The sequence below is a fragment of the Bidens hawaiensis genome, unplaced genomic scaffold (genome assembly GCF_021521415.1).
Source record: "Bidens hawaiensis isolate Kalapana, Puna unplaced genomic scaffold, B.hawaiensis_p1.1 tig00000369_1, whole genome shotgun sequence".
NCBI classification, from domain to species: Eukaryota; Viridiplantae; Streptophyta; class Magnoliopsida; order Asterales; family Asteraceae; genus Bidens; species Bidens hawaiensis.
In genome coordinates, this window is record NW_027491028.1 from 5093690 (window position 1) to 5112236 (window position 18547).

The window sequence follows — 18547 nt, forward strand, 5'->3', positions numbered from 1 at the left end:
CATGATGTTTGTGGAGGACATTTATTTGGAGTATTCGAAACTTGTTTCCTGACCTCTGATCAACACTTAAACCAACTGACATTTGGTCTTTTGACGGATAGGAGGGAAACATGTGTGTGTGGATCTAACCGGGGTTTCCCCTTTTGTGGGATTGGTAAGTAGTGTTATCAATTATCATGGTGGGTCAGGCTGCTTTAAAAGCTACTTCATGCAAAGTGGCCGAGCACAAGAAACCATGCCTTAGCTACCAACACATGTTTATATAATTTGCTTTTTATACTTTTGGTTTCCTGCCCTAGGTTGTAGAGATACTTAGTTGGGTCCAACGGGTCATGTATAACAATGTTTTGACCCCAAGATCTAAAGATTTATGAATATAGTTTTTAAAAGACTTAGTGTGTCTATTCAAAAAGAACTAGCGGGTGCAGCTTGTTACCTGTCGCCTTCTATTTTGATGTAAAAGTTGAAATTGATATGGAAACAGATATATGATCATTATTGATCCGGCCTGTTTTCTGTTTGTATTATTTGCAATGCATTAGCAGATATCCAGTTTTGGATTCTTATTGATACCTTTTCCCACCAACATATAATAATTATTATAATCTCTCTCATTCATACTGAATGGTACATGAAACCCGCATTTCATTTACATACGTAATTTGCATCCTTTTCTTTTGGGCTTCTTCTTAGTGAGTTTATACAAAATATTAATCTGACATCCCTAAAATTGCTTGAATCATAAAGAGAGACTTGATATTGGTTTTTTTCTTTGGACCAATTTGCTTGCAGATAATGGTATCAATTCATGTGATCAATTCCAATGTTCCATTCAAACCCCTTTTCACCCGAAACGAAAACCATAGGCTGCAACATTCGTGTGTTCTTGCTATGTGTGTAGCTAGTGAGAATCCAGTATCATTAACATCGAAATCCCTTAAGATCAATGGCGTTGACAGGAAGAGTACTATTGAGGAGGTGCAAAATGTTCCTGAAGAGTTAAAGCCTTTGTGGGATGATGGTTACGGGACTCGAAGTATTAAGGATTATGTTGAAACTGCAATGAATTTGATTTAAGTATGATCATGGAGGGCCACCTAGGTGGTTTTGTCCGGTTGCATGTGGCTTACCCTTAAAAAATTCTCCTGTTCTTTTGTATTTACCTGGTAATCGAATCAATTGATATTACATGCATAGTCTTTCACTTTGTTTAATTTTGAAAAAAAAAAAAAAAACAAATTGACAAATCTCTTGTTCTTTCTTTCTTGATTTATCGAAATACACAACTTTAGATATAGTAACTAATAAAAGGATTGACACATGTTATGTGATTTTGGCATCTTCATGTGATCCATGCTTCCTTATGCGATTCCACCTTGCCCTTTCTACACAGTTTCAACATTCTTCACAATTTAACATGTACTTTGTATGCTATTTAAACTTAACTTTTTACATGTTTAAGTGGTACAACCAAAAGAAAAAAAATCAGGTAGAAGAGGGTAAAATGGCCACATCACGGTATAGTTGGTGTTAGAAAACCAAGATCACGTAGGAGCGAATGTCCAAAAAGCAAAATCACAGAGGCTGACCAAAAGATAAAATCACATCAAATCGCATAAATCGTTGGCATAATTTTGTGAGACATGTACATATTTTATTGGTTATGATTATACTTCAAGCACATAAGAATGCTAAATCACGTATGTAGTTCCATTTTTATTGGTTGAGAATGCTAAATGGCGGGACATGTGATCGGGACTGACTGTGGCTGGGCAAGTATTTGGAACCATGCCAAGCCGACGACATGTCGTGGGGAACCCTCGTACTATACAGACAACATTATGTCGTCACGATAGCCCTTGTCACAACATGGATGCAATTTCTTGTAGTGCGCAAAATTACTCATTCCTTTCTACAACCAACTTTTTAAAGCACAATGAATTTATGAATATAGTTGTCACATATGAACATACTTTTATGATGAAAATTTGAAAGTGTTATCGTACTTAACAAAATTGTAAATTTATTTAGGTCAGTTGGGTGTAAAAGATCTTTTACTATATCATAATTGGGTGTGATAATTTATGTAGGAATGGATGGAACTGGAGCTGGCCTTGTTGTACATGAGAAAGCTCTTGGAAAGTGAGTTACACTCATCTAAAAGATATTTATGATCATTTTGATATGTAAATGAGTAAATCAAAATCTTAAAAGTATATTGTATATAAGAATGCAAATCTATTTGCTCTACGGAATCTTTTGACTGATTTTAGATAACTTAAAATAGATTGGTTATCATCAATGACAGGATTTTTCATGTTCAGTGCTTGCATATTCCTGCTTCAGATAGAACGCCATTAGAAGGTTGTTTTCGCCTCATGCATTATAACATTCTATATAGTTGGAACCATCTACTAACTCTAAAGTAGTTTCGTAATTAAACAAACTACTTTTCGCGAAGGTCTGATTCAAATTGTGGAAGAAATTGTGATGATTGAGCACACCGCATCCCGAGATAAACCAATTTACTTGCTTGGTGATTCTTTTGGAGCAAACTTAGCACTTGCAGTGGCTACTCGTAATCCTACAATTGACTTAATACTTATATTAGCAAACCCAGGTCAATCTGTTTCCTTTATTTGCTTGTTTATATATCTTTTATAAGGGTGCTGTCATTCTCATACATATGCATGTCAGAAAGTGACTAGAATTCCATTCATTTCAGCAACTTCCTATGAGACGTCGCTAGCAGACCCTTCAATATCGTTCCTCAGGGATCTGCCTATGAGCCCCCTTCTAAGTAGGTTACTGTTAATTTAAGATTCAAACTTGAACTTACTAGGATCTTCATTTGTTTTCTAATGATTCAAATTTGGTTCACACGGTAGCCAATTTTCCAATCTTGATGACAAATTTGTAATGCGGATCATATCCTCTTTCTAAGTTTATGTATTCCAACTAGGTGATTTTGTAAACATGGCACTGGCTGAAATCAGTGATGCAAAGTATTTCTCATCTCTTTGGCAATTGTTTGGCAACCTTGCAAAAGATCTGCTGGTTCTTTCAGTAAGAACTCCTTGTTCTTAGATTACTATGGATTATCAGTTTTAATATGTTTCTCCCCGGTCTCTATCGTTTATGTTAATTGAATATTTGTAATTGAGTGGATAGGTGGCAGCCAGAATATTACCCAAAAATACTCTTACATGGAGGTTGAAGCTAGTTGAAACGGCTGCTGCTTATGCTAATGCTCGTCTCCATGCTATTACAACTCAAGTACTTGTGCTTGCTAGGTTTCCTTCTTTTAATAATGCAAATCATAGTTTAGTTCTCGCACGTGGTATATTTCTTTGTGAAATCTAAGATATCTAACAAACATGGATTTCAGTTGGAAGGATAACTTCATGCCAAGTAAAAATGAAGCCCAAAGGCTTTCAAGATTATTAAAGAATTGCAGCGTACGTGTGTTTGAAGGCAATGTGCATACAATCCTACTGGTATCAAGTAACTGATCTCTTGTGTCTAACAATTAAACTAATACCAAAGAGGTTATGGTAAAGTAGCTGCAATAGATCTTTCTTATTCGTGTGCAGGAAAACGGTGTTAATTTGTTGTCTGCTATCAAAACTACTCATACATACCGTCATTCTTCTAAGTATGATCTATTCAAGGATTATTTGCCTATGAGTATGACAGAGTTCAAAAATATGCCCCTGGAAAGTTGGTAATTTAGTGAAGTTAACTTTGTTTTCTGGTAAGCTTAATAGATTGAAACTTGATATGTATTAAAAATAATACGATGCAGGTGGTACCGTCTTTGTATCGGCGCGGCAGTGTTTTCAACAATGGAGGATGGAAAGATAGTGAGAGGTCTTGCAGGGATTCCTGATAAAGGGCCAGTATTAGTAGTTGGTAATCACATGTTATGGGGATTTGACGCCTTTACTGTTGTGTTAGAGTTTTTGAGGGAAAAGAAAATCACACTTCATGGTTTAGCCCATCCAGAATCTTATCAGTATCATGTCGATAATGAGATGGTTATGCTTCCGTATACGGATTTTGTGAAGACAATTGGTGCATTTCCGGTTTCTGCTAGAAACCTTTTCAGATTGTTATCAAGAAATTCATATGCCTTACTTTATCCTGGTGGTGCGCGCGAGTCTCTTCATCGTAAGGTGTTTTACTTCTTCTCACTCAAAGAAAGGAGTGTTGTTGTTCTTTTTCTTTCTATCTTTCTTTTTCTTTTTTAATATTCTTAGTAACTTTCTTCGATGAATAACAGGGTGAAGCTTGTAAGTTATTTTGGCCTGATAAACAAGAATTTGTAAGAATGGCAGTGAAACTTGGGGCCACCATTATACCATTCGGAAGCGTTGGGGAAGATGATCTATCAGAAGTAACAACAAATTCTTTTTACTGATTTAATTGACTCAACTTTATCTTCCTAAACAAACTAGTTTTCGTCTTATTTCTTGATTTATAAGTTATTTCATGTTGATGCTCACTAGTTAAGCTATTGTTGCCAGCTAATAATTGATTACAATGACATGAAGAGAATCCCATTATTTGATCATATGGTGAATGATTATAATCAAGGGAGAAAAAACCTAAGGTGAATATATACTTGCCACTATATATCAAGATCACTTAATTTTATTTTTTTTAAATAGTTTTAATATTTTTTTTCACAACATCGGAACACATATATATAAAAGTTGAGTGAGTTTAGAGGAACAAGAAAAGTTTGAGTGACTTTAGTAGAACAATTGGGTGAGTTTTTCTTATACTTTTAACCCATAAATCATTCATTTTGGGTGGTAAGCTGCAGTTAGTTAAAGTGTTTTTTTAAGACATAATGATCATTTTGGTGATCTTCTTTGATGATAGGGAGGGGATGAAAGGAGAGATTGCTGAGCAACCACTTCATATTCCTATATTTTTGCCCAAGGTACCGGGTCGATACTACTTTTTGTTCGGCAAGCCCATACAAACAAAAGGAATGAAGCATATGTCGGATGACAAAGATTATTTGCGAGAGTTATACTCGCAAATAAAATGTGATATCGAAAAGAATATTGCTTATCTGTTAACAAAGCGAGAGGATGATCCTTACAGAGGTGCTTTCGAGAGATTCTTGTGGGTAATGGAATATGGTTCTTTCGATCACATTCCCTCTTTTGAGCCATGAACATAGTTACTCATGTGTGTTGTATGTTACTATAAATAAGTTAGACTTCATCATGATTCTTGCATTATATTGGCACCTTTGGTTTCATTAGTTCATGGAACTTGGACTAACAACTTTTAAAAGAACTATTAAATATGAACTAATCTGTACATTTTGTGTAAGAAATTAACGTAGACTAGTAAAAAATAAGGAATCAATCAATCATACCCGGTAGATTGAGCTCGGTATCATACCGCACCGGTACAGAAAATACCGATCCCAAAAATCACAATTTCTTGGTACCGGTATTGAATGTAAAAATTTGGGAAATACGGGTAACGTACTATACCAGTACCGTACCGATCCCGAAACTCAAAACTTTGGTACCGATTCGATACCGACGGTACCAAATCGGTAGCGGTACCGAATTTGCTCATCCATAATACCTAGTATTTCCCACAAATAGCCTAAGCTATCAATAGGGCTGGAGAGAGTGAGATGTAGACAAACCTTACCTCCATCCTTAAGGATAGAAATATTGCTTCCGGTGAGACCTCAACTCGAAAGTAAATAGATAGACAAATGCAATAAAATAAAATTATATAAAATAAACAAATAGCAGTATATAAATAATAAACTAAAACAACATGATATTAGTAAGTTTCGAGCAACATTTCCTTATAGGTAGACTAAAACAAAACCAAGGTAAAATTAAGCAAATAATAATAAATAGTAAATAAAATAACAGTAATAACATCAACAAGAACAACAAAAACAACAACAACAACAACAAAAGTTACAACAAGAAATAGCCCCTCCTCCTAAAGGTCATTAACCTTAATTCTACGTCTCCAGGAACTCCTATTCTCAACCATGTTCTCAAAGAGGTGCAAGTCTAGCAAATCACGCCTAATCCTCTCATCCCAAGTTAATTTGGGTGTACCTCAACCCCTCATCCCCTCTATAATAAGAGTTTCCACTGATCTTGCGGAAGTCGTAGTCTGTCTCCTTTTTACATGTCCAAACCATCTTAATCTGCCTTCCCTTATCTTATCTGCTATACTAGCCACCCCTAGTATTTCTCGAAAAACCTTGTTTCTTATTCGGTCTAACCTTGTGTACCCACACATCCACCTTAGCATCCTCATCTCTACTACCTTCAACTTACGCATATGTGTCTTCTTGATGACTTAACAATCTGTTCCGTATAAGAATAAGGAATAAGGATATTAAAAGAATAAGGAATCAAAGCGAAACTAGACATTTTCCTTTTTACCTGGAAAACAATGTAAAGGCGAGTCAAATCTTGATTGATGAATGATGCTTTCTTAACCCTAATATAAAAGGTGTTACCGGGTTATGACTTTTTGGTAGTGTCCCACACTATATCTTTAATAGAATTAATTTAGGATAAATCAACAAGATTTGTCATTAGAATTTGAATAAGTAGGACATAAACGCATTAATAATTTTTATAATAAATGAGACACAAACATGAAACTGAAACAAAGATTAGCTTGACAAGTTTGAAGATAACAATCAAATGATCGTTTCTAATACAATGTGTGATGTTAGTGTAGCGAAAACCAAGGTCTTGGATCTCCAGGTCTACCAAGGGCGGCTGTTGAAGCTTCTTGATGTCACATTCGCCGGTCTTGTGATCAAATCTCCACCCATTCAAAGGATTAAACATATCATTGTTGAAAGCATCACCGTGATAAATGATATGTTCAGAGTAGATGTTACAGCTTCCCAGTGAACTCGTTTACCTCTGTGGGGGTGGGTGAACTTCTTGCCTTTGTTGACGACCCTGTAATCTTCAAAGCTCTTCTTGGATTGCTTATTGGCGTTGCTTTTGTACCAGCTAGCAAACCTTGTGGTTTTATCCTCTTGTCGTGCAAAGTAGTTCAGTTCTATTTCTGACAAGGTGTGTAGCTCAGGGTGGCGAAGATACATCATATCACTGTTTTCCCTTCGGATTACCCATTGTTCATGGATATGGTCCCATTTTCTTAACTGAATGAACTAGCATCATGATAGGGATCGTTTCGGTCACGAAAATTCCACTAATCAATAATGCCAATGAACTCTCTCTTTTTGAAAGGAGGTCTTTCAACAATGGCTAGAGCACTTGTCACTTCAGCTTCTGAGATTGCCTGAGAAGGGCCAACAGTGTCAACAACAGGTTCATAAAGATAATCAGACACTTACATCGATTCAACACTTCCCGCAATAGGAGATAGAGGACCCGAAGACATGTTGTCTTCTATACATTTAAACTGATCTTCAACCATCTTCTCCATGTCTTGGATCTCCTTGAGACGTTGGTCAGTCTCAGGATCAACAAACTGCATTTTAACATCGTCAGCAGCGGTTTCACCCTCTTGGTTTCCAACATCGACATCGCCATCACCATCACCATCATTATGATCATTATTGTCATCATCATCGTCAGAATAGTGCACGTCATCATCACAATCGTCATCATCAGACTCGTTAGACTACTCATTGTCCGGCTCTTCTTCCTCCACCACCATAGTCGTTTGTGATGCAATACCAGATGTACCAACAACGGGATCACCACCTTCACCACCATAGGCACATAATCATTAGACGCTTCCTCTCTACTGTCCCAACTGCTGAAGAACTTTGGCAGTCTCTTCTTCAACCCCTCCATGTCATCAACCCCAAGCTCGATCAAATCACAACTGTAACACCCCGGCTGCGGAATACACCTGAGTGCAACGTAGAGATAACATAAGCTCGTAACACTGTTTATAGTGATAATATACTTTTTCTATTCCATAATTTTGCAAGTACACAAATAGTATGATAATGAGACAAACGACATTACATCTAAATGACACAAATATTATTCATTGAAATAATCCTAAGGTATAACTAGTTTTCTTGTCCAGTCACTTCATCGTATCAATCTGCAGCACATTTAAATCAATAAATTTTGGCAACAACACATTTTGATGAGATTTCATAAGTTTTTGATAAATATAATATGCAACCTTGCTCGATTGACTTGTCACATGTAGTAAATCCAATCATAATGTAAATGATAACAAGTATGAAATAACGCCCCAATTTAGGGGAATGATAACCACCATTTAGTCCAACTGGGACATAGTATAGGTGGCGCATGTACGTCCCGTCGGAACTTCCTGCATCGATGTTTGATGTACCAACCATAAAGCGATAAATACATTGCACATAATAAACTTATGATAACCATAGACAATATGAAAGAATATTATTAACATGCATAACATAATTGCGAAGCAATTTGTAAACAAGTGGATAAATAATGAGATAAAATTTGTGACGTGCTACACCCCAAAATAGTAAAAGCGTAAAAAAGAGGTATGAAAAACTCACTTGTTAAAGTAAGCGAGCGAAGGCGAACTAATCATTTAAGCGAGCTGAACCGGACAAGTTCGGTTCGACGAGCTGTCCTAGAAAATAAATTCTTGATTCAAATAATGGACATAAAATATTAAAGATGAAGATAGGTTTTGTTCAAAGTTTAGATTTTTCAGAGTTTATAACGAAAAATATATTTTTCCCTCTATAATTGGTTTAGTAATATTTTTGACATACAAATACCCAAGTTGGTAAAATTTATTAAGAATTTGGGTTGCGATATTTGTTAATCAGATTTTTATGAGTTCAGCAGTTTAGGAAAGTTAAACGGCCTAAAAAGTAAGAAAGTGGTTTAAGCTAGTGGTTTGTTTTTAGTCGGACCGGACCCGCTTTTTATGTGGATTCGTTTTCATCATGTTCAAAATATTATCCTTTGGTTAGAACTTTAGTAGTTTATGTTTCAAAAGTTATATGTAGAAAAATAACCAAACTTTGTCCAAAATATACATAAGCGAGTTGAGTTCGTTTTCGGTCAGACGAATGCCGTTGGAAAATATTTTTAGCATAGCATAACGTCCTAAACAAACTAAACTCGCCGAAAAATCACATGCTAACCCGAGGAGTTAGCACAAGACAAAAAGAATAAACTTGAACTTGGGCGACTTGACTTTCCTTGGTCAAACTTGGACTTTGTATAAATTAGAGAGCTAGAATATAACTGGAAGTGAAATGAGTTGTGGTGCAAGATTTTTAGAAGTGAAGTGGTGGTTATATAGGCCAAAAATCGTTAAAAACAAGGTTAAAAAGAATTAATTGGATGACTAGTCAAGTGGCTAGTTAAAAGGCATAAGACTAGCAAAAATGAATGCAATTAAATGATCTTTGACCAAAATTGGTGAAAGTAAAAAATATGAAGCTTAATTATAGGAGAAATTGTTTAGGGATGTTTCAACTTAGTTAAATTAGTCAAAAAAGTTATTGGAATTCAGCATGTCTTTAAAACTTTGAATAAAGTCATAAATTGAAAGTTGTAACATAGAAAATTGATTAAGATATGTTCATGGAGTCATAACCAAGATAATCAAAACATTATAAAAAATAAAAACAAATCCAAAAGTTTAAAATGGGTTGGGTTTTCGGGTTTGAAAATTAACATATGTTACAACAAGCAACCTTGTATTTCTCTTCAATTTCTTCGTTGATCTTCTGCTGCTTGGCATTTGATTCTCTAAGATGAACAATCTCTTTCTTTTGAGATTCATCTGCAGAAGATTAATTGTCAACAGTCGTCTGCAGAGTGTTCACTAAGAATTTGCTTTAAACTTCAACATCAAGATCTCCTTGTTTCCTTTGGTATTCAACTTTAGCAGTTTGTCGACCGACCATCTGTTTTTGTAAGACCTCGACATTTGTTTCAAGCTGAGTGATCTTTTATTTACCAGCTTTCTTCTCTGATTCTAGACTTTATCTTTTATTTTCTGTTCGATCTCGATCATCTTTAAATCCCGTTCCAACCTCCTTAACGTCTGTAATAACATGAAATTTTACAGACTTACTCGCAGAAAACAGTTTTGGGGTAAGGATGACTAGACTAGTTGAGGTTGGAGGGGTTTCATATTGAGTGGTGGTCAGGGTTGGTCTGGTGGGGGTAACTACGGGTGATGTGGGGGCTTGGATATGTTGGATTGGTAAGGTGGTTTAAGTGAACATGATGGTGGTTATGGGTGGTTGAGTGGTTATAACGTATTCGAATTTGTTCATTGCAATCGAATCACCCATTGAATTCCAACCCGTACCTTGTATCCGAAGCCCTCGATGTATTAGAATCTGGTATTGTAATCGAACGAGACATTATATTCGAGTTATATAGATGTATTCAAACGACCTGCATGTTTTATTGCATTCGGATGGGCTATGGGCTACATTTTGGTCCTTCGATCCCATTATCTTTATACGCTTTTAAGCTTGAATCTCTTTGTAACATCGTGAAAGTTTCGGGTTCAAAATGTTAAGTTTCCTAAGTCAAGGGACCAAATCTGTCAAAATCCAAACCTTAAGGTTTAAAATGAAAATTCTGGTTTTCCTGACGTATCAGAAGTAAAACCCATCGCGTATCGTGATGGGTTGTCTGACAACAAGGCACGTGGCCACACGTGGCACACCGTTCGCCATGTGTCCCGCCACATGGCCATACGAGGCACGTTGTCCGCCACGTGTCAACACGTGGCACAACGTCCACGTGGCAGACCTATATGGTGACTGGCGTGACCTACATCGCGATACGCAACGGTTGACCAGGAGGCCATCGCGTATCGCGATGGGCTTCCAGATTTTGTCTATAATTAGCAAGTCCGGGATTCTCATTCCACATCCCAAATCAGCCTCGCTTTCTCTCACTAAAACATCTCTCTAGCCTTATAAATACCATACCTCGAAGTTCGTGCCAAACCTCGATCGTTACCTCGAATGCCGCGCTCGTTTCCTCATTGTTCGTACCACGTTCCACCGACGTACCAACCAAGAAGGAGTTTGCCATTCCGACACCATGGTGATTAGTCTCTAAAAGCGTGCCGACGATTGGTGAAGTATTGGTATCCATCGTGTTACGTGCCAAGAACGAGAGTCAAGAGAAAGGGTTGAACAAGAAAATAACGAAGGCTAAGTGGCGTTGAAGTGCTGCTCAAATATTTAGGGTATTCATAAGCCGAAAAAGGTAGGCGTAATGCCCGAATAAAATAATAATAAAATATTATAAAAAGCTTAAACCTTAAGTCGAGGTTATACTCGATACCTCGATAAAAGAAAAGAAAATATAACAAAGAATAAAAGAAGAAATTATGAATAAATATAAATATGTATATATGTGTGTAAGTGTATATATATATTTTCTTTGTTATAAATATTATTTATGGAATAAATAACTACTTAAATGATAAAGAAAAGAAAAGAATACGTTTCTTAGAGAAGAAGAAACGTAAGGGTTTTATAAATAAACTAAAGGTTTATACTATTACTTTTTAACTAAAGGTTTTAAAGTAAAAAGAGATTTTGAACTAAAGGTTCATCAAGGTAAAGTTTATAAAAGACTAAAGGTCTTAAGCTGGATTGTATATCCGACTAACAAATGGTTATACTCGTACTATAGGTGCGAGATAGCAACGGGAAAGTGTAACATCCCATTTTATTAGTTTCGGTTAATAAATGAAAATATGAGTTATTATGAGTCGGGCTAGTGTTTGTGACAATCGTCAATTTCAGGTTAACTCCGTTAACTCAACTCCGTCAATTCAAACTTAAAGATCACTGAATCTATAACGCACACCTCATTACATTTAAACTAGGGTTTAAATGACGCTTAACACTTATTACATGTGTAGTCTTTCGGGAATTGCACCGAAACGCAAACGAGTTGACGCAAACGATTGGTGAATAAACGAAAAACGTCAAAACAATAATTATGTGATAATTATGTGTTAGACTTATGTGTTATGTGATAACATGGTATAAACGTTAACTCAATGTGCTAGAACTAGTTATTTAAGCTAGAAAAGTAACATTTGGAAGTTGAGTGACTAAAGTGTAACATGTTATTATAAATAATAACATAAACTAAAACCCTAACACTCTTTCTCTCCCTCCCAAACCCAACAGCAGCTCTAAGCCCCCCCCCCCCTTGCGATCGGCCTCATATACACACATACAATCAAGATTGTTCAAGTTTGATTGAAGATTAAGGTGTTAGGAAGGTATAAACAACTATCCTATGCATCCTCTATGCTTAATTTAGATTTTAATGGGTTAATTATAAACCCTAGGTCTGATTTTTATATGTGATGGTGTTCATGTGTCTTGTTTTGATTGAAAGATGTATTGATTGTTGAATTGATAGCTAGTATTGGTGCTATTGCATGTTAATTGTTGTGTCTTTGAGTTTGAGATCAAATAAAACCCTAACCATGTGTGTATGGTGTAATTGATATGCATGGATAGTGGGTATAGTGTCTAGAATGTTATATGAATGATTTGTGGTCCATAGATAGTTAATATGTTGAGTTTGGATGCAAACAGTTTCTGGACAGATTGTGTTGTTGATGTTCAATTGACTGTAACGGGGTGTAAATGTGAAAATTGGTTGAGATAATTGATACTACAGTAAACTAGGTTGAGTCTAGTTTCTAAATAATGTAAATTTGAAATTTTTGGAAGTGTAAAAGTTAACCTTTATGATTTTACAAAAACGTTGTGCAAATCTGAGTTGTTAGACCTGCTGTTAGGTTGTATTGTAAATGTTATATCTCATGAACTACGAGACCAATTGGGTTGGTTCCACTTCTGAAAGTTGACTTGTTGAGTTAGGAACCTAACCCAAGTGGTCTTGCAATTATTGGATTTTTTGTTTAACGGGAATTTCAAATAAAATTCTGTTGCGCATAAATTTGACTGTTATGAGTTTGCTGTGGTAAATTGATCTTTGTGAGAAATATGTATGGAATAAAAATACAACAAAATATGTTCTGGAAAACTAACACATACTTTCTTTTGTGATGATTTTTGGTAAATTAATTGTGATGCTATGATCGGTAGGATATACTAGTTTTTCAAGAAGAATTCTGTCGTTAAGAAACTAGTTGCTGAATTTTGTGAAAGTTGCATGAAACATGGTGATTGCTAATTTATTATCGTGTTTTGACCAAATTGCCCTTGAGGGGAATGATTGCTAATTAATTTTCGTGTTTTGACCAAAATGCCCTTGCGGGGAATAATTGCTAATTGATTGTCATGATTTGACCAAATTGCCCTCGTGGGGAATAATTGCTAGTTAATTGTTATGTGTTGACCAAATTGCCCTTACGGGGAGTAATTGCTAGTGATGTACATTATGAATACATGACACGTAAATAATTGCTCACACATGTAACGTATCACAAATACACTTGTTAAAGTCACACACGATTCACAAACGAAACACGAAACATGTTGTGTGCATAGGTATTATGTGCCGGGTCTAGAGACTCGAAAATATTCCGACACTTAGAAAAATCTCTTTGTTGTTTTAGAACGCTAGAGAGAGTTTTTCTGTGACGCGCATCTTGGTGAATTATTTTGGGAATACTTCGCAAACAGTGAGTTCACTTACCCCTTTTAAACTGTTTTCAAACGCTTTTCACTTGGGGAGATAACATACTCCGAAAACGCTTTTAAGATTTTGTTAATATAGATTATATATCACTTGTAAAGACTAAGTGGTAAACGCAATAACTAAAGTCCTTCATTCACATCGAACCGTTTAATATTGGATAATAGCGAGTCATTGTTGAGTAGTACTACTGGGTTTGACAAACCCCACCCAACGCTAAACTCGACTGGAGATCGAGTGGGTGTAATCTTGGCTAAACACATACCATGGTCGGGATAGACCTGGTGGCAAGGCAAATGATAAACAGTCAGCTTCGGTGTCGAACACTTAGTAATACTTGTTTTATAGGCTAGCTACCTATAGATATATAATTGACATAACACTATCTGGTAACGCAAACGCTTAACGCAAAACGCTGAACGCAAAACGCTGAACGCAAACGCTAAACGCTTTATTTTATATAAACTTGTGAACTCACCAACCCCGTGTTGACACTTTTAGTATGTTATTCTCAGGTAGCCGAGGCGGGCGCGCGGTTTAGGATCATGCATTGCTTGAAACACTTTTAATTATGCAAACTTATTTTAAACTGTTATCATTGGGTTTTCAGTCGTCCTGCGTGACGCAACATTGGTTTCTATGGTTGAACGCTTCCGCATTTAATTACTCGTAAACGTTTTAATGGTTTGATTATAACTAATGAATCCGATCCTGTTAGTTCACACCCTCTGACGGTAAAACTCCGTTAGTGGATTTTTAGGGTGTGACAGATTGGTATCAGATCCATTGGTTATAGCGAACTAGAAGCTGCATGCATACTAGACTATAACCGCGACGACCCATTAGTTATAATGATACGCACTGCATATGTTTGTGTAGTCTTTGTTATCTTATCTCTTTACCTCTTTCACTCATACGCGCGCATACACGGCTTACCTGTAGGAATGTCGACGCCGCCATCATCATCATCATCCGATCCGATGACTCATGCACATGGGAAGGAACCGCAGCTACCTACCTCATCGCCACCCCCGTGTAGTCCCGGAACTCGAAGTTCCCGCACCGAAGAGGTACCGCTTATCCGGAGGCATGTACGAAAACGAAGTTAGCTGGGATTGGTACCCTAATATGATCAGACGTATGGTCTATCGCGAACAAGTTCCCCCGCTACCTCCCCCGAACCATCCTGCTTACCGCAACACCCTACCACCCATAACCGAACCTGTGGAGCGAGTTCTCGCAGCTGTTGTTTCTTGTTTGGAGCGTGATGTTGGTTACATGCGCTATACGAGAGCGAACGTATCCGGACTGTTAAAAGATGGAACCGAGACTAAGGAGGAAATTTCCCGCATGACAGCGGCAATGAAGGAAATGCAAGAGGCTAGTGATCAACAGATGAAGATTATGAGAAAGATGCAAGCCGAGATGATAGACTTGCAAGAGCAACTCCAAGTAGCAAGGACCCGAACCGAGATAGCTTTAGAGCGTTGCGATGTCTTACAAATGCAAATTGCTCATAACGCAGCCGAACCTGAGGCAGAGCCTGAAGAGGAGCCCGAAGAAGATCCCGAAGAGGAGCCTGAGGAGGATCCTGAGGAGGAACCTGAAGAAGAACCGGAGAAAGAACCGGCTGAGGAGGAGGCACACTCAGAGGTGTCCTCAGATAATGACATCTAGTGATGATAACACCTAGATGGAGGGGTTGTCTCCATCCAAACTATTATTTTCTATGATATTAAGGATTGGTTTTAAATACTTTGTAGCGAATACAATGGTTTTAATCATGAATTATTATTTGGATTAATATATGGTTGTGATGTGATGCTTGTTTCTTATTTTCTTTCTTACCTATCTTTTATTACATGTATGGCGTGTTGCATATGAAAGAAAAATTCATGTCAAACATTTTATGCTGTGATTCTAAGAAATGGCAGGAAGAAACGCTGGACACGGATGTGGTAACATCAACCTGACTGCAGCAGAACTCCAAATTCTGCTGAATGACCATGCGGCGGCCGCTCTAGCCGCACATGTCCAGAACCAAGCTGGAGGTCCAATTGGAACGTGTACCTTCAAGAATTACCTTGACTGCAAGCCCAGTTCATTTAAAAGCACCGAGGGAGCTATAGGTTTCCTGCGTTGGGCTGAGAAGGCCGAATCAGCTTTTGAGATGTGTAATTGTCCACCTGCCAGTAGGGTCAAATTTGCTGCTGGAACACTTGAAGATTCTGCTCTCACTTGGTGGAATTCGAACGTACAGATTCTTGGATTGGAACTGGCTAACGCGATGAACTGGGAGGAGTTTAAAAACATGATGCGAGAAGAGTACTGTCCTAGGGAGGAGATTGCAAAGTTGGAATCCGAGTTTTGGTCATTGAAGATGGTGGGTTTAGAAATCGAAGCCTACACTACCCATTCTCACGAGTTGGCCGTGATGTGTCCACGGATGGTAGACCCACCGAGTAAGAGGATTGAAATGTATATTGATGGGTTGACACCGCAAATTCAGGGCATGGTAACGTCTTCCAGACCAGCCACGATTCAACAAGCGATCCGGTTAGCTCACAAACTGACGGATCAAGCAGTGACCCAAGGTGCACTACCACATAGGGGTTCAACCACTAAAGCCCGTGACAACCCGAGTACAGACAACAACAGCAACAACAACCCGAGCAATGGAAAGAGAAAGTTTGACAACACCAGATCCTCATCCTCGAACCCCCTACAACAACAACACTACCGTAAGCCCGAACTCACTCGGGGCTTCAACAATCAGGGTCACAATAACAATAACAACGGTGGCAGGCAGGGTTCAAGCGGATATGCTGAGAAATATCCGAAGTGCAACAGGTGCAACTATCATCATGCTGGCCCGTGTGACCGTTTCAAGTGTCAGAGATGCGGAAAGATGGGTCACCAGGCAAAGGAATGTAGAGGAGACCTTGCGGCAAAGGGTGCTCCTAAACCACCCATGACAACCAAGGGATGTTTTGAGTGTGGACAAGAGGGACATTTTAAGAAAGATTGTCCCAAGCTAAAACAGAACGACAACAATGGAGGTAATGGAAGTGGCAGTGGTGGTGGAAACAATGGTAAAGGAAGAGCTTTTGTTATTGGGTCGGGTCAAGCCCGCAATGATCCGTACGTGGTGACTGGTAAGTTCCCTGTGAACGATTGTTTTGCTTCTGTATTGTTTGACACTGGAGCTGATAGGAGTTTTGTGTCGAAAGCCTTTAGTCAACTCTTAGACCTAACTCCAACCCCGTTAGATGCTAAGTTTCCTGTTGAATTAGCTGACGGTAAGACTATAGTAACGACTCATGTACTTGCGGGATGTAAGTTAAAACTGTCAGGTCATGTTTTTGATATCGACCTTATTCCTTTTACGCTTGGTAGTTTCGATGTCGTTGTCGGCATGGACTGGTTATCTGAGAACCGAGCAGAGATTATTTGTCATGACAAGATACTCCACATTACTACCCCTTCCGGCGAGATCATTTCGATACAGGGCGAGAGAAGCGGCATCACCACCAGCGTTATTACCCTCATGAAGGCGCAGAAGTATCTACGAAAGGGTCATCCGGCAATTTTGGCGCAAATTGTTGAGAAACCCGCGGAGGAGAAGCGAATTGAAGATATACCGATTGTGCGAGATTTTCCGGAAGTTTTCCCGGAGGATTTTCCTGGACTCCCTCCTATTCGTCAAGTCGAATTCCAAATCGAGTTGACACCCGGTGCAGCACCCATAGCACGAGCCCCGTATCGGCTCGCACCGGCGGAGCTTCAGGAACTGTCCACTCAGTTGCAGGATTTGTTGGATAAGGGTTTTATCCGACCTAGCTCATTGCCATGGGGAGCCCCTGTCTTATTTGTCAGAAAGAAGGACGGGACTTTTCGTATGTGCATCGACTACCGGGAGTTGAACAAGGTGACGGTCAAGAACCGTTATCCTTTACCCCGAATTGATGATTTGTTTGACCAGCTTCAAGGATCGAGTTACTACTCGAAGATTGATCTGCGATCCGGTTACCACCAACTAAGAGTGCGCGAAGAAGACATCTCAAAGACGGCTTTCAGAACACGGTATGGTCACTACGAGTTTTCGGTTATGCCTTTTGGACTAACCAACGCACCAGCCGTATTTATGGATCTTATGAATCGAGTATGCAAGGCGTACCTCGACAAGTTTGTAATTGTGTTTATTGACGATATCCTGGTCAATTCCAAGGACAAGGCAGACCACGAGGAACACTTAAGGGTAATTCTGGAATTATTGAAGAAGGAACAACTGTACGCAAAACTCTCGAAATGCGAATTTTGGCTTCGCGAGGTTCACTTTTTAGGACATGTGATCAACGAGAATGGTATCCATGTCGATCCCGGTAAGGTAGAGGCCATCAAAAACTGGGAAGCACCTAAGACCTCGACTGAGGTGCGGCAATTCCTAGGACTGGCCGGCTACTACCGGCGTTTCATTGAAGGATTTTCAAAGATTGTCCAACCCCTCACCGCTTTGACTCACAAGGGTACTAAGTACAATTGGGGTGATGCGCAAGAATCCGCTTTTCAACTGTTGAAAACCAAACTCTGTAGCGCCCCTATTCTAGCCCTACCCGAGGGAACGAAGAATTTTGAGGTACACTGTGACGCATCGATACAAGGTCTCGGTTGTGTGCTGATGCAACTCGAGAAGGTTATAGGTTATGCCTCTCGACAACTGCGGGTTCATGAGACGAACTACACGACCCATGATTTGGAACTCGGAGCTGTGGTGTTTGCCCTTAAGATATGGAGGCATTACTTGTACGGTACCAAGTTTACCATTTACACCGACCACAAGAGTCTCCAGCATATCAACGATCAGAAGGAAC

The 18547-nt window shown here is 38.5% G+C and overlaps 1 pseudogene across 1 annotated transcript; it reads left to right on the forward strand.

Annotated features, from left to right (window-relative positions):
- The first annotated feature begins 344 nt into the window (after positions 1-344).
- LOC143624391 (phytyl ester synthase 1, chloroplastic-like) lies at positions 345-5197 on the forward strand (annotated as a pseudogene). The gene is made up of 13 exons (XR_013152104.1): positions 345-1166; positions 2091-2142; positions 2309-2364; positions 2462-2620; positions 2726-2800; positions 2963-3066; positions 3172-3293; positions 3389-3497; positions 3594-3724; positions 3806-4175; positions 4283-4396; positions 4527-4612; positions 4888-5197. The product of XR_013152104.1 is annotated as a phytyl ester synthase 1, chloroplastic-like (transcript).
- Positions 5198-18547: the final 13350 nt, after the last annotated feature.